This window comes from Danio rerio, chromosome 8 (assembly GCF_052040795.2).
Source record: "Danio rerio strain M-AB ecotype USA chromosome 8, GRCz13ab, whole genome shotgun sequence".
In the NCBI taxonomy this organism is placed as follows: Eukaryota; Metazoa; Chordata; class Actinopteri; order Cypriniformes; family Danionidae; genus Danio; species Danio rerio.
In genome coordinates, this window is record NC_141028.1 from 36327066 (window position 1) to 36342500 (window position 15435).

A 15435-nucleotide genomic window follows, 5' to 3' on the forward strand; every position below is an offset into this window, starting at 1 on the left:
TTGTTGTTTGTTTTTTTAAGAAAATCACTTTTCTATTTCATTCTATAGTATCAAACACCTCTGAAACCTTATTTAGAGCTGACTTGACCCAAAATGAGGGAAAACGTTTAAATGCTTTTGAGTGTTATTACACCACAATAATACAGCGTCCCAGACACAAGTCCCAGAGGTAAACAAGGTTAGTCCTACACACTGATATATGCTTGCTATTCTAATTCCCTCAATTGAGTTGCAGGAGACTTATGGAGGTGGATATGGAAGAAAGCATCTCTTACCCTTCTCGTCCTGTTCTGGGCTTCAAACACTTCTCCTCACAACCTTTCTTTTCTCAGTTCCTCCTCCGCTAGAGTTCTGTTTGATGACCTTTCAGTCTGTTTACATGTTTCTGTGGAGAAGGTAACCTTTTGCTCCCGGTGTTTTTCTGTAATGGAATGGTAGACCGCTGAAAAGATGAAAACGGGATAAAGAATTGCCATGCTCGAATTAGAATTTCAAAGCATGCCAAAAACAGTGTGAAATATATGTATTCCTATCTAAAACTGATGAAGCCAGTTTGTGAAATGAGCTACTGCCAAGATATTGATCAGCTGTTGTTGCAAATCAAAAGATGTGTTGAGTAAAATGTCTGATTTTAAAGGCACAGTTCACCCAAAACTTTTAATTCTTTTTAATTTTTAAGACCTTTTCTCCAACGTTTTGAATGCGGACTGCAATACCTAGTTCAACCACTAAATGTCATTCACCTTAAAAAAACACTACAAAGACAATTTGTATTAAAAGTTATGCAAAGTGTTATGTTTAAATACGGCAATGAGAAATATCTGAATGTCAGGTTCACAATTTTGAGAATCTCTTTTCAATCACTCCATAATTTTAAAAACATTACACATGAGCCGAAACTAAAATTGTAATTTTAGTAATTTTTTAAACATGATCAGTCAAATTATCTATGATGCCTCTGTAAAAACTGTGACTTCATCAACTGTAAAAGGCTGATGAAATATGTATTGTAAGTTAAGCACAAGTTGAAAAGGTTTTTATAAAAGAAAGTGTGTATTAAAGAAGTTTTTTGGATGTTTTATTTTATTACACTGAAGAAAGCACAACAATCTCAAAATAGATAGGTCCCTTAATAACTTAATACAATTTTTAAAAGCAAGTATTGATGGTAGAACATTTTAATGCAGTGATAATTTAACATGTGTTATTCTGTAAGTTATTTCACTAAAAAGACACTATTTTCTAAAATTTATTTATACATTTTCTTGATAATTAGGATTGTTCTGTCGATGATGAGCTGAGTTCAGAGAGTCTCGTTACACTCGTTCAGAGCAGTGCTCTTGATATTTGCAGTGATCTCTACCTGCTCTGGCATTTGTAATTGAATGACACTTCACACTCATTTTAAACTGTAGCTAATCATGAGTGATCCTAATAAAGGCCATAACGGCCTCTGATGTGTCTCCTCTTTCTCTTTCTCTCCCTTACACTATTTTTATGCATTAAATAAAATAAAATAAAATAAAATTAAATTAAATTAAATAAAATATTAAATGAAATGAAATGAAATGAAATTAAATTTAATTTAATTTAATTTAATTTAATTTAATTTAATTTAATTTAATAATTCTGTGTTCAGTAGTATGTATTCTAAGGAATCTTCATTAATGCTTATTATACTAATGCTTATAATACTTCATCTGCTTATAAAAATGTTAATTAGACAGACCGACAGACATGTTTTCATTTTGTAGAGAAATTGCTTGACATAATTTATTGACTAAAAATTACCAAAACTGGAGGATTAAAGAAAAATAAATCTGAAATATTCTAAAAATATATTCAGTGGTTATTTGAAAAGTGGTAAAAAGTGCAATCTAATGTAAAAAGGAGACAAAAAACTACTGAATTGAAATATTTGACTTAATTGACTTAATTTGATTTAATTTCTTTATTTCTCCCTTTATAAGGTATATATTTAGCATTAAATTATGCTACAAAACATAAAATACTATTTGTTTCTTTAATTTAAATACATTCTGTCAGTGCACAACATACAGAAAAAAATAAATAAACCAACCAACATTGTTTTTCTCTCATGTTCACCAATACATTTTTGTCTTTTTAAGTATCGTATGATAAAGAGAAAGTTTAAAACAGCTTATTTAATACACTATTGTTATATCAAAAATGAAGTTAGACTTTGTGTTGTTTCATTATGGAAGGAATCCAGCTGCTCCCTTTCATTTCATTTCATTTCAATCCCTCCTACATTACCATCAATATAGAGCCCTTCAGAAATGTAAAGATCACCCTAAAAATCACCCTATATTAGAAAATCTTATCACTCAAAGACATATTTAACTCCGTCTATGTTTTAATCAAATATTTGCTTCATATATATTTCTTCTCTGACATCCGTGGCCCAGAATGTAACGGTCAAAGTGTCGCCTAAAACAAATCAATCATTTTGCTATTGAAGCCGCTAATGATGCATTTGGCCATTGTGAGCATCCCGTTATCTCTGACATAGAGGTCAGAGAGGGGCGTCCCATCATGAAAAACCCTCCGCCGCACCTGCCACATGTTCTACGAAAATGAGCATATCACCAAAATCACAATCTCTTTCTGTTTTACTTGTATGTGAACAGAAAGTCAAACTTGCTGTAAATGTTATTTATATTATACCTGGCTAAAATACATTTTAAATATGTTAGAATTAGGGCGACGCAGTGGTGCAGTAGGTATTGCTGTCTCCTCGCAGCGAGAAGGTCGCTGGTTCGAACCTCGGCTCAGTTGGCGTTTCGGTGTGGAGTATGCATGTTCTCCCTGCGTTCGCGTGGGTTTCCTCCGGGTGCTCCGGTTTCCCCCACAGTCCAAAGACATGTGGTTCAGGTGAACTGGGTAGAATAATTGTACGTAGTGTATGAGTGTGTGTGTGAATGTGTGTGTGGATGTTTTCCAGAGATGGGTTGCGGCTGGAAGGGCATCCGCTGCGTAAAAACGTGCTGGATAAGTTGGCGGTTGATTCCGCTGTGGCGACCCCGGATTAATAAAGGGACTAAGCCAACAAGAAAATGAATGAATGAATGAATGTTATAAAACTCACATCTCAATTAATATAAGTTTTGCAGCCAAAAAGATTTAATTTCAACTTTATTAAACGTAAATCATTTTTTAAAATGCATTTCAAGGTCACAAAGAAAAATTTCCAACCTCGAAAAACAATACAAACAAAACCTCAATTGTTTTAAAGAACTGCATGTTAAAATATAATAATAGAAATGTATGTTAAAATATGTACAACTGGACAAATTATGTGCAGCTAAATAAATGAACAGATTTTTGTCTTTTAAAATTGTAGCAAATTTCCCAATGTGTCCAGAGGATTTTTATTGTTATTATTATTATTATTATTATAATTATTATTATTATTATTATTATTATTATTATTATTATTTTCCCTGTTTTAGACATTTTAGACATCAACTAAAGATTTTCTTCAAGTGTTACATCTTGATGTAGATTTGCTTAGAAAATAAATAGGCAAGTACATTTTTAAATGATTTTAAATCTATAAAATAAATTATATTTTGTTTTATCACTTTAATATTTTAATATTTAAAAAAATAGCAAATATTTTATTTAGCAAATATATTTTTGGCAATTGTTTATTTTATGTATAGTTTAAAATATATTTCAAAATGTTCATTTATTTTATAAATACAGGATTTTTCATTATTTTAGGAACTCTTTCAGTCAGCTTATACAGTGTCTTACTCCCTCTGTATTACCAATTCTGCCTCCAGATCTCTTATCAGTGCGATGTATGTTTGTACGGATGGATCCTCACACACTATGAATGAATTACTGGACGTGTGCTATTGGGAGGCAATAGATACAGAAATTGGAGCCCTGTAATATGTTTGCTTTCTTAGCCTTATCATTTCAGACAAAAATGCTGCTTATCTGGCAACCGCTCACAATTGACTGAATGTAAAGCTGTTTCCTCACACCATCGCCTCCTGTCAACAGCTTATTATTGCCTGATCTTTGTCTTGAGGGAGTAAATGAAATGTGTATATTATTTAATTGTACATACTGTAGGCTAATCTACAACCCCAAATCAAGAAAAAGTTAGGACAGTATGGAAAACACGAATAAAAAAAGAAAGAAGTTATTTCTAAATTGTATCTTGTTCTATTTCATTGCAGATAATATAACAGCACCTCATTAAATGGTTTCTTTTTTTTTTAATAAACACTTATTCCAGTTTTGGATCTTGCAACACATTTTTTAAAAAGTTGCAACAGTAAAGCATTTACCACTTGAGTGTAATGTTGTGTAACATTATTTTTAAAAGATCACTTAAAAGATGTTTAGGGACTGAAGATACCAAGTGATGAAGTGCTTCAGGTTTAATTTTGTCCCATTCTTCTCGCAAACAAGTCTTAAGATTGGTCAACAGTACAATTACAGTCTTTGTTGTTGCATTTTTGTGCTTCAAAATGCACCACACATTCTCTATTGGAGAAAGGTCAGGACAGCAGGCAGGCCAGTCAAGTACCTGTATCCTCTTCCTCCACAGCCAGGAGTGTGTAATGAATGCAGAATGTGGCTTTGCATTATCTTGTTGAAATATGCATAGGTGTCCCTAGAATAAAAGGCAGCATAGTGTGCTTCAAAATTTCTATTTACTTTTCATCATTAATGGTGCCATCATAGAAGTCAAGTTACCTTTGCCAAGGGTACTGACACAACCCAAAACCATGACAGACCCTGGCTTTTAAACTTGTTACTGGAAACAGTCTGAAACATCATTTTCTTCTTTGGTCAAGAGCACACAGCGTCCATTTCTTCCAAAAATACTAATAAATCTGACCACAGTACACATGAAATAATCTATCCCAGATGCATGAGACCAGAGAAGTCGAGGGCGTTTCTGAACACTGTTAACATAGGGCTTTCTTTCAGCCCTGTGCAGTTTTAACTAGGATTTGTGGATGTAACTACATATTGTGGTACTTGACAAAAGTAGTCCTGAGCCCATGTGGTGACATAGCTTATAGATGAATGATGGTTCGTGATGCAGTGCTGCTTGAGGGATCGGAGATTGCGGTTGTTCAGCTTAAGCTTCTTTACACACTGAAATTCCTTCAGATTCTCCTAAAGGACTAGACCTTTGTTGGATGCTACTTTTGTACGAAATCATAATTACAAATCACCTGTTAACATCACCTGTTTCAAATCTTTATCTAGCCAACTTACCTGATTACCTAAATTGATCCTGTCACAACTTTTTTTGGGATGCGTTGCAAGTCTGAATAACAGGAAAGAATTTATATTTACAAATGAAATTAAGATGACCAGAGAAAACATGAAATATTTGTGTGCATATTGTGTGCAATGAAATAAGTCAAAAAAAAATTTATTTGATGATTTATTAGTTTTTATTTGTGTTTTCCCTACTGCCCCAACATTTTCTGATTTGCGGTTGTATATAAACACACACCAAAAGTTAGAAAGAGGTTAGCGATCCTTTTGTATTGTGAATTGTAATACAAATCATATTAATGTAATGCATACACACATAACTATATTAAGTGAAGTAAATTTTGTTGTTGTTACTGACTGTGTTTTATTATTATCATTATTATTATTATTATTATTATTATTATTATTATTATTATTATTATTATTATTATTATTATTATTATTGTTGTTGTTGTTGTTGTTTTATATATATATAGAAGTCCTTGATATAAATGATGAATCTGCGCACTTCATTATTTTCGAAGAACTTTATCACATATAACATTTTACAAAGTTTAATTTCAACACAATATCAGCATGGATCATGTTACATTAACCATCATAATAATATTTTGGGGATTTTAATGTTTACTGTAAAATACTTCTATTTAAATATAGTTTACGGTATTACTATTTGATTTGTTTTGTTTTTTGTTTTGTTTGTTTTGTTGTTTTGTAGATAGAAAAACAAATAAATCGATTAAAAATGTATTTATCAGTGCATGCAAATTCTCACAACATGCAAATGAAGAAAAGACCCCACATAAAGTGACAAACTCGGCTGTTTCCAGCTTAGAGCCAGCGGTTCATTAAACGGTAGTTTAAGTACCAATTATTGGCTGTTTGTTAGGCCTACTTATAAGTACATATTCCTCATGATCCCATTCTACAACCCTAATCTTACAAAATGCCTAAACCACCTTAAAACTATTAATAAGCAGCAAATTAAGAGTCCACTGTGCTAAAAGTCATAGCTAATAGTTTATTAATAGTGAGAATTGTACCTTAAAATAAAGTGTGATAAAAAAAAAAACATTTAATTCATTGTCAAGAGAAATACCTGAAATATTAAAAGCATGCAATCTCATTTGTATTTTGTTCTTTTTTTCTATTGAGCATTGACTGTTTTCTGTCCTGCTGTAGAGAAGCCATTAGCTGTAGTGAATAAGTGCAACACAAGAGCAGCACCTACTGAGCCGCTGAAGCCAGAGCTGCAGGATGGGGATCTGATGTGACATCACGAGCAGAAGGAGAGACGTCCTGCTGGCCCCTGACAAGCTTCTCAACATCCAAACTAAAACACAGACTGAGAGACAGAGAGAGAGCAAGAGAGAGAGAGAGAGAGAGAGAGAGAAAACAGCACAGGTGCTTCACACAAAAACTGCCTTCAACTGGAGACAATAAGGACTGAATAAACACAGTGTTATGTCACAGTGTCTGATACTGCAGGCAAAAACACAGTTTGTTCATGTATTCTGTCAAACCTGAGATGTAAGCTTTTCATTTTAATGTAAAGAAAACAATCAAGCTGTTCCACATTTGTAACAGTTACTTTTATCAGTTTTGTTGATTTTAATTCTAATATTTTTAAAAGCTATTTCGCAAGATTTTTACATTGAGCCATAAACGCCCACCTCAGGTATACTTTCATACACCAATCCTAATATTTTCATGCATATCTATATAGTGAAGACTTTTTTGTTTTAACAAATCATGTTAATGTCTCTGATTATGTACGACAACATTTACTTTGGTAAAAATAAAATGTGTTGTTTGCATAATTTTCTGAATTATGGAGTGATAAAAAGTCTAAATTATTAGCCCTGAAATGAAATTTGAAATGTTGATTCTTTTTTAAATTCTTTCTCAAGAGCTGTTTTCTCAGAGACGGAGATGGATGATGTTGAGTTAATAAAGGATTTATAACATACAAATGAACTATTAGTATATGATAACATTGATTTCAATAGTATATCAATTGTTTACTAACTCATTCTGAACACTCTTAAATACAAATGGTTTGTAAATAATGCAATAGTCAATCAGTCACAAAATATGAAAGCACAATTGTTATACACATTATAAATATGCTTATAAGGCAAGAATACAGCATTTGTAGCACCAGTTATAAACTGCTTTCTAATGTCTTATTTGCTATATGAATTCACTATATGCTAATGCTTTATAAACTATTCACAGTAAGTAATTATAAAGTGTTACCAACTTTTAACAAAATCATCTTAATAACTAATTTCTAATGACTAATTTTTGTTTGCCAAGATGATAGTAATTGACTCGTTATTTAGTAAGATACACCTTTTCAGCTTAATGTGTAATTTAAAGGTTGAACTAAGGTAACTAGTCAAATTATGTTAATAAATTGTAAGTTAAAAATCATTTGACAACAATGATTTGTTCTGTTGCCAATCAAAAAAATAATAATCTTAAGTAGGCTAAATATTCACATTTTATTTAAAATTAATAAAATAATTAAAATTTAATTAAAAATATAATAATAATAATAATAATAATAATAATAATAATAATAATAATAATAATAATAATAATAATAATAAAATAGCTTTTATTCCAGCCAAACTAAAATTAACTACTTTCTAAAGAAGAAAAACAAATTATAAGATCTCTCTCCTTTAAACATCACTTGGGAAATTTTTCACTGGAAGGCTAATAATTTTGCTTTCAATGATGTCAAATAATTAAGCTATTTTAAAACAATGAAGCGATATTTGTGCTGGATATATGCAAATAAGCATGTTTAATCATTAGCATATTTAATCATAATGTTTGCAAAACTGTTGCAAACTATTTATCTGGGCTGAATTTAAACACACTAATTGATTTTAGTAATGTTCGACTTAATTTATTTCAATTCAGCCCAGATAAATTGTTTACAACCACTTACCTAAAAACATTTAGTAAATTCAAGGAATCATCTTTGAATCATTGTTTTTTTCAGTGTAGAAAACCTGTAATACAAAACAATATATGTAATTCAGTCAACTGGTGAGGTAATGGCAATAAATGCTATTATATTTTGTTCCCTACTCCATTCACCTGCCGTGTCTTGCCTTAATCAGCTGGAATGAAATAAGTGCACTTTACTCCAGCGCTGCGTCTGACGGCTCTCATTACAGGAGGATCACCCTGCAAAATCCCTCAAGTGAAATGATGAGAGCAAAGCAGATGAAAAACAGCTTTTACAATTCATTTGTCACACAGCGGGAGCATTTAAAGTTGCAGGATCTAAACACACACACTTTATCTTGTTCATTTACTGCAATGAACAAACAAAAATCACTGTTTTACATGGTTAAGTTGAATCAAATAACTATATGTTTTATTGTAACTTACATTAGATTAAACTGGTGTAAAACTTTAGCCTGTTTTTTCATCAGTTAACAAAGCATAAAAACATGGGTAACACTTTACAGTAAGGTTCATTAGTTAATGCATTTACTAACATGAACTAATCATGAACAACACATGTGCATGCAGCATTTATTAATTATAATTGAACATTTACTAATGCATTATTAATATCCAAGTCCATGCTGTTAACATTAGTTAATGCACCATGAGTTAACATGAACTAACAATGAACTACTGTATTTTCATTAACTAACGTGAACAAACACAGTAGTAAATTTATTGTTCATGTTAGTAAATGCATTAATTAACATTAACTAATGAACCTTATTGTAAAGTATGACCAAAACATGTTGGCTTGACTTATTGTTTGTGTATTTCCTTATTGTGTACTGTAAAATTTTGATTGTTAGTTACAGAATAATGCTATTGAAATTTGCTAATGAATTGATTTAATTTAACAAAATCAAAAGATATTTTGATTAATATTTGTTCTATTTTAATTAACATATTTATAGTTGCATTAAATAATCAAATTGATGGTAAATAATGTTACAAAAGATTTATAATTTATTCAAATATTTAAAACAGTCACAACAGGTTTTGTATTGTTGGCAGACATAAAAAACTGAACGATGCTTGCAGCAATTACTAACCTTAAATTTAACTTTTACATTTATACATTAGTAAAATCAAAAGCTATATTTGTTAAAAATAATTCATTCACTATGACCACACAACCAGTAAAAGCAATGAACACTTTAAGAACTACTCTTTACAAAAATAATAAATGCTGCTTAGAACTCAAATAGTCCACGTTACCTAATATGTTGACTTTTTTATTTTCTAAACTATGAATTCAGCAAAAACTAACGCCTGTTTCACACCGCAAGCGTCAGCGGCGCGTGAGCAGAGCGTGAGCAGCGCGTGTGTTTTCGGCGTCCATGTTAACAGATTAGAGCTTTCATACCGCACGCAGCAGCAGCGCGTCAGAGCGAGGCGTGAGCGTCGCCGAAGCAGCAGTGCAGCGATAGTTTCGGCGCTGGGTCTATTTTTGACGCGCTGCTCACGCTCAATTAAAGTGACAGTGCATTGAGAATGACCAAAACACATTGAATGACAGTAAAAACTAACAATTTTACCCAATAAATACGTTAATAATGTCAAATGGTTTATATATAGTCATTCAAATGAACTTAAAACGATTAAAAACGGCAACAAACATTTATTTAGGCCCGAACTACAAAACCAAATGTAAAATTATTTTACTATCAGTTTTGCTTAAGTTGCACACTAGTGTTGTAGGAGAGGGGAAATGGAATATTTACGGGATTTGTAGTCCATAGCAAAGTGTATTGTGGGTAGTGTAGTGCGACACGCATGCTGGATTATGTGAGCTCGCTGTGTTCTGTGCAGCTAGCAGAGCAAGAAAGTTTTAATCGGCTTTGTTTTATGTTCACTCGAATTATTCCTACCGGGAGCTGTTTGCACTGTGAATCTGACAACACGAAAATAAGTAAAAGAATGGCATGCATTGGTAACTTTTGTCCGTCTCATCATCTGCACGAGCATGAATTAACGAGCTGTTATTCTGCCGCTGGACATCACTAAAGCGGAGAAATTAACACTAGTTTGATCAAGTATAAATATCATTATAACTATATTGTATAAATATGATGATAACTAGGTCTACAGCAACCTGATAATCAAAAAACAAATGACATGATATCACAGGCAATTGTCTTCTGACTGTAGACAATTCTCATATAAGTTAGCTTTAGAAGCATACAGTACTATTTGATCTATAAAATTTGTAAAATAAACATTTGCAGGTTAATGAAACAGCAGGGGCCTTGGTACAGATGAAAAGTTTAAAAAGTGTATTTGTATATAGAGGGGTAACTAGATAGAATAGACAGAGATAGGTTGATCTCAGCAGCAGCTGCCGAAGAGCTGCGCGCTGCAGACGCAGCTGGTGTGAAAGGCAAACGCCTGCGTGCTGCTACTGCTCGACATACGCGCTGCTCACGCTCTGCTCACGCGCCGCTGACGCTTGCGGTGTGAAACAGGCGTAACTCTAAACAATTTTATGATCAACAAGTCATGACAACATCTATTTTTATGTTAACTTTAACTTACTAAACCAAGTTATTCATGTTTTTTATTATTCTTTTAAAATATGCAAAGCGTTTTAAGTCAGTTTAATGTAATTCAAGTTAAAATCACTCAAAAGGCTAGTTTGATTTAACTTAACGATTTAATGTAAACTTTTTTTCATAGAGTGAGTTACAAACAGGACTTTAAACTTACACAAAAATTCTGGATTATCAGTTTTCAATCAATCAATCAATCAATCAATCAATCAATCAATCAATCAATCAATCAATCAGAGTTTTCATTGTTGCTAATAAAGAATATTTCTGGAGCACTGATAAACACATCAGAATAATTTATGTAATTAAAATTATGTAATCAAAAATATATTCTGGAATAAATAATTATGTATATAAAAATATTAAAACTTTAGAATTTAGAACTTTAGAAAATTAGAATTTTTACTGGTTAATCTAATCAAAAGATAAATATTTAAAGAATATGACCCAACAATAAAAACATAATATCTACAAATTAAGTTTTCTGTATTTTGTTATTCTTTTTGTTGTTGTTGTTGTTGTTGTTGTTGTTGTTGTTGTTGTTGTTGTTGTTGTTGTTGTTGTTGTTGTTGTTGTTTATTTATGCTTTTGAATTGCATTGTGGGATCCTTCCTCCAACGTTTAATGTTGAAAAGTTTTAAAAGGTGACTTTTACTGACATTTTTTAATTTGAAGTTATATATTGCCTTGGTTTGTGTTATAGAACAAAAACCTGGTGATAGACTGCGAGTACTTTTTACTGTGTTCTTACTTAATTATCTCTCTCTCTCTCTCTCTCTCTCTCTCTCTATATATATATATATATATATATATATATATATATATATATATATATATATATATATATATATATATATATATATATAAATATATATTTTTATTTATTTTTTATACAGAATATTGTTTCGGACAACTAAAATGTCAGTACAGGTTGACAGAGCAGAGATACAGAACTCATAATGCAATTAATAACCGTAAAAAAATAATAATACAAAATCTGTCAAAATCGTCACAGCGCAATGAACTGCCAACTTATCCAGCACGTTTTTACCCAGCGGATGCCCTTCCAGCCGCAACCCATCTCTGGGAAACATCCACACACTAATTCACACTCATACACTACGGACAATTTAGCTGACCCAATTCACCTGTACCGCATGTCTTTGGACTGTGGGGGAAACCGGAGCACCCGGAGGAAACCCACATGAACGCAGGGAGGCAGGGAGAACATGCAAACTCCACGCAGAAATGCCAACTGACCCAGCCAGGGCCTGAACCAGCGACCTTCTTGCTGTGAGGCAACAGCACTACCTACTGCACCACTGCGTCGTTCAGGACCTTTTAATTAACGTATATTTTTTTTACTGTATTTATATAAAACTGCTAAGCTTAAACTCTCACTAATTTTAAAATATATAATCGGTCAGGCCAAACAGAAAGTCTTTCTTCTTTTTTGTCTACTTTTAGCATTTCACCACTGAAAAAAACAAACATCTTCTACAGGAAAACCAAAGGAATAAATGAAGTACATCTAAAGCACATTTCCCTGAAATCCCTCATTCACTGCTTTAGCTATCACCAAATACAATATGAAGCTAACGTCCTATATTCTGTCAACCTCTCCCTCTTCTTCCTCTCTCTCTCCTTTCTTTCATAATGCTATGCATTGCTCCCCTGCACCCCAGATATCCTCCAAGATCTCATTCCTTTGTTGCAGTGGGGCTGAACACTATGTTAACCTAGTAATTGGCATCGGGCCTTCCCCATTATACGGCCCTCTATCGAGCCGTTCTACATGACTAGGTAAAGAAGATGGCATGAAGATTAATGAGGGCAGGCGAATACAGGAGGGGCTCTCTCTCTTTCTCTCTTTCCCTCTCTCTCTCTCTCTTTCTCTCTCTCTCTCTCTCTCTCTCTCTCCTCAACACTTTTTACAATCCGGAGACATCGGAAGTCAAGCACAAGCTGGCCGATTTCCCTCCTCCTAGCTCCCTCTATGGCCTGCTTTAACCTGTGAACTCTGCTCCTCGTCCTCCTCTGTTTCTGCTCGCCGGCTTTGATTGATGTCAGTCCAGCAGTCACTCTTTTCTTCCTTTTGATTCGAAGAGAAAAAGAAGCAATAAAGGGAACTGCTGGCTCCGAAAATAGATTTTCCAACACAATTACAGAAATGCCTCTTATGTGCAAATGTCACTGTAAAAAAATATATATTAAATAATTAAATTATGACCAATAAATCATAAATACACGTTTTTTATATGAGTTTAAGCCAATGCATATTTATTATACTTATCAGTTTTTACTATCATAAATCATTACATTTAAAACCAAAATCCTGATTCACGTTTTAAGGTAGTTTTAGGTAGCAAAGTTTTTGTTAATTTGATTCAACAAAAAAAATTTAATTCATCAATACTAGTTTTTTTTTTTTTTTTTTTTTTTTTTTTACAACCTATACAGTTATTACAAATATAGCAGTGATTTCTGTCTGTTAAAGTGAAAAACGTTTTGTTCCTAAATTATTTAGAAGATTTTTTTTTTAAGGTTACATGTTTGTGTATTTTCTTACAAAATATTGGGAAATAAAATGTAACATTTAAGGTATATTTAGAAATGAATAAAAAAATATACAATATGTATTTAAAAATATTTTATGCTTTAAGGCAATTTTACGTAATTACTGTTGTAAGTTTAAATTACTTGTAAAGTTAATGTGATTCAACTTAAAAAGTTAAGCCATCAACATCTTTATTCGTAAAAAATATATGTATGAAAATATATTTTTTTTAAAACATATTATAATAATTATATTTGTGTATACTTTGAAATATATTTTACATAAAAAATAATATATTAATAAAAAAAAAGATAGATATATATATGTATGTATTTCATTCACTCTGTTTAACCAATTCTGTGTCCAGATCTCTTATCAGTACAATGTCTGTAAGTACTGATGGACAAAAGCAGCTACAAATGAATAGATTATTGTTGCACTATTGGGAGGCAATAGATACAGATATTGGAGTCCTGTAATATGTTTGCTTTCTTAGACTTATCATTTCAGACAAAAATGCTGTTTATCTGGCTCACAATTGACTGAATGTAAAGCTGTTTCCTCACACCATCGCCTCCTGTCAACAGCTTATTATTGCCTGATCTTTGTCTCGAGGGAGTAAATGAAATGTGTATATCAATTAATTGTAAATAATAAGTATGCGGCGACTTTCAGAAAGTTTGGGGTAAGCAAGATTTCTTTCTATTTATCTTGTTCCCATATTCTCTGTATCATTTGCATGCATTTCCTTAGGCCTAGACCCTTATTTATCAGGAGTCACCACACCGGAATGAACAGCCAACTATTTCGGCAAATGTTTTATGCAGCGGATGCCCTTACAATCACAACCCAGTACTGGGAAACACCCATACATTCTCACATTCATACACTAAGGCCAATTTCCATTTCACCTATAGTGCTTGTCTTTGGACTGTGGGGGAAACTGGAGCACCCTAAGGGAATACAGGGAGAACATCCAAACTCCACAAAGAAAAGCCAACTAGCCCAGCTGGGACTCGAACCAGTGGCCTTTTTGCTGTGAGGTGACAGTGCTAACCACTGAGCCACTGTGTGGCTTTTGCATGAATTTTGGGGAGTAACTTCCATTAAGCTGTAAAAAAATTCTGTAAAATATTTAGTTTTTAAATTGGATTCAGTGAGTTTTCATTATTCTCCTCACAGTTTATTAGCTGAATATTAAAAGGCAACAAATTAGAATTAACAAAATAATTTCATCAGAACTTGACTAGTTCTGCAGGAATATTTAGACTGATCTAACGAGGAAACGTACAGTAAGTATGTTAAGTTTTGTCAGTTTAGTGTCTAATTCGTACAAATTCGTACAAGTTAAGTCGTACAAAAATGTACAATTTTAAAAAGGAGGCGGGGCACCCAACCCCACCCCTAACCCCAACCGTCATTGGGTGAAGAGCAAATCGTATTAAATTGTATGAATTATATCATAAAAATTCATACAAATTAGCCACTAAATCAAAAAGTTACAAATTGCTTCGAGACTTTGTTGCAAAATTACGGATGTACCGTATATAGAATATTACTGCACTGTAGGAAATGCATAAAGAAAATCATGGAAGAAGAACAAAGCAGTGATCTTTAAATAGTTTTGGCCACAAGTATGCTTGTGATACAAATGTCTCATTACTCCAAGCATAATTTCATGACAGATAAAAAGGGTTTGGTAATTTACTTCAAAAAAGTATTTAACTACTAATTACATAATTGGATTTGTGTTATTAACTTCAAAGTATACTTTGTCTGAAAAGCAATCTAATTACGCAATAAGTAAGTGAATTACTTGACTTAATATAACTTAAAATCTTTATAAATCTCAAAGCAAACAGAATAAATAAAACTTTTCATTGTTTCAATTTGCCAAGTTTCAAAGTAATGCTGCGGTCACACTAGAGTTTGAGCATGCAAAATTCTGTTGTACGGCGGTGCAAAAAGAGGCGGGATTAAACAAGATAATTAGCCATTTTAAAAAGCGAGTGATTGCTGCATTTT

The 15435-nt window shown here is 32.4% G+C and overlaps 1 long non-coding RNA gene across 3 annotated transcripts in view; it reads right to left on the minus strand.

The window, feature by feature from the left end:
- LOC103911527 (uncharacterized) overlaps positions 1 to 10420 on the minus strand; it is a 50934-nt gene extending 40514 nt beyond the window's left edge. For 2 of the 3 annotated variants that reach the window (XR_015498234.1, XR_015498235.1), the window contains exons 1-4: positions 8389 to 10420; positions 8237 to 8300; positions 6506 to 6619; positions 276 to 421 (exon numbers count right to left, since the gene is read on the minus strand). This is a non-coding gene — a long non-coding RNA (uncharacterized LOC103911527). Of the gene's footprint in view, positions 1 to 275; positions 443 to 6501; positions 6620 to 8236; positions 8301 to 8388 lie in introns of all 3 variants that reach the window. The other variant, XR_015498236.1, reaches the window with a different exon arrangement.
- Positions 10421 to 15435: the final 5015 nt, after the last annotated feature.